At 44.5% G+C, this 2,254-nt stretch overlaps 2 pseudogenes; both read right to left on the bottom strand.

Moving 5' to 3' along the window:
* Positions 1–482: 482 nt before the first annotated feature.
* Positions 483–1,399, bottom strand: LOC142443127 (uncharacterized; annotated as a pseudogene).
* A 16-nt stretch (positions 1,400–1,415) lies between these two features.
* On the bottom strand, positions 1,416–1,969 carry LOC142443126 (importin subunit alpha-1-like; annotated as a pseudogene).
* Between the last annotated feature and the right edge of the window lie 285 nt (positions 1,970–2,254).

Below are 2,254 nucleotides of genomic sequence, written 5' to 3'. Positions count from 1 at the left end.
TTAGATTTTTAGCTGCTTCTCAGAAGTTCGGTAGTTCAAACTCACCAGTCACCCCAGGGGAGGAAGATGTGAGAGACGACCTCCACACAGATGAGAACTTTAGATATCCTGTGGGGCCTTGTTTCTCTGAATTTCCTACAGGGTTTCCATGAGCCCCAAATGTGTGTTTTAATTTTTCTCACCTCTACCATTTTCAATTTATCACAATATTTTCTTGAAAACAATTTTAAGGGTGGAATTTAATTTTTACTTAGAGGACATGCAAGATGCCAAATTCCACGCAGAAATAAGAAAGAGGGATAGAAGACAGCTTTCATACAGAACACACAGTTTGGAACTGTTCAAGTATAGTTTTATTGCAAAAAGTGTTACATCCACAAATCACATTTGTGAAGCATTCTTAGAAGAGAAAGAGTTGAGACAAACTTATACCAAACAATGCACAACACACAAACTTGGGACTCAACGTACAGTCATAAAAGTTAAAGGTCCCAGGGGTGCATCAGGAGCTGGGAACGTATACCCTTAAAGGCAGATCTGGCACATTCTGATCTTCTCAATAAGTTCAAGGAACCCTTGTATACAGACTCCTTGGCTTAGTTTTTTAGGGCTTCGATCTTGACCAAGCCACCACATTCTTCAATCATTATCCTAAGTGCCTCAGTTTCACTCATTTTCTCAACAGCTTGAAAGATATTTAAAATGGCATTCAGAATCACCAAAATTATTTTGGTGACCTTGGTAGTTAAAATGCCCATCAATTGGGATTCTATTATCCCCCAGTGGATGAGGTAGACGACCTGTCCAAGTCTTTCACCACAGCCCAGACGACTTCATTTTCAGTCTGAGTTAGTGAGGATTTCGATGGGGAATGGGAGTAAGCCGTGATTTATGACTTGCTGTACCTGGTTCTGATGGCTGGCCGTGATGTTTGATATTGCCCAGGTACCTGCCTTCTGAATGTTCATTTGGGGAGGTTCGTTAGCAGGCTAGGAAACAGCGTGTGCTCCTGCATCTCTCCAACTGGAGCCTGTTCCCCTGTCCCTATGGCCCAATATTCCCTGTGACTTTTAGTGCAGGAAATGGGCAATTCAGTTGTTCCAAGAAGCTTCACACGTTGTGGAAGGACTCCTATATTCACAACTATTTCAATCTGTTCATTCTGACCACCGATGAGGAGGAAATGTCCCAGAGGTATCGGCCAGCACTTGGCTCCAGCACATAATGTTGCAGGAGATGATCTAAAGAAGGAAGAATTTTCTCAACAGCATCTAACAGGGGCACAGGGGCACAGGGGCACAGGGGCACAGAGGTTGGAATGCCCAGGTAAGATTCTGCAAGTAACTACATGATACATTGGAAAGCAGCAAGATAAGCCAAAGGAGGGCAAACGCACCATGCTTGATAGCCAAATCTCAGCTGGCACTGATGCCCATAGTCCAGACAGCTTGTTCAGTGATGTCAGAGAGCACGGGGAGATGCCAACAGTTTAAGGAATGCTGGATGATGGCCTCCTTTGACCACAAGCTTTAGTCTGTCCTGAGGCCCCAGAAGCAATCATTTTAATCTGAAAGAGGCTATAGTCAATTCCGCCCAAGGAGGACTCAAATTTCAGAATCAAGCCTGTGCATCATGCTGTCTTTGCTGCAGGGTGGAGTGCAGATGGGGGCTGAGCAGTTTCTTCGCAGCTTGAGCAGCCGGGAGTTGACTTTCGAAATTGTTGCCATTTATGCCTTTGACACTGTAATCAGCAGACGGGTGTGTGCTTAGGTTGTCCAGCAGTGGACAGACATGTAGCCTCATCAGGAAAGGGCTTACATTTCTCCATGTCAGCATCTGGTCACCCTTAGCTTCTCTCAGTTCCACGTTAACCGGAACCCCCTCGTTTCCATGCTGCCTTTCCTGTTCTTCAATCTGTGGACTCAGGCAGCTGGTTGCTATTACTATTACTGTTCACACTGGTGGACATAGTAACACAAAGGAAGAAGCTGCGAGCGCCTCACACTGGCACGGAAGGCAGAGCGACTGCTCACTGGCTACAAGTTCAATGCCCTTTCCAGTCGCCCGAGACCGCAGCTCCGACAGAGGACAATTTGGCTACTCTGCGCTCTTGAAAATGTGGTGTATAACTATAATTTGTTTATATTTCTAGTATTCCAGAAGTAGAATATTCTTTTAAATGGTATGAATTTTAAAATAATAAGCCCCTACCCCACAAGGAAAATAAATACTATTTTGTTGATTGTGTTTCTTT

This window comes from Tenrec ecaudatus, chromosome 3 (genome assembly GCF_050624435.1).
Source record: "Tenrec ecaudatus isolate mTenEca1 chromosome 3, mTenEca1.hap1, whole genome shotgun sequence".
Classification (NCBI taxonomy): domain Eukaryota; kingdom Metazoa; phylum Chordata; class Mammalia; order Afrosoricida; family Tenrecidae; genus Tenrec; species Tenrec ecaudatus.
Note: the sequence above shows the minus strand (reverse complement) of the source record. Positions and strands in the feature narration are given on the sequence as shown.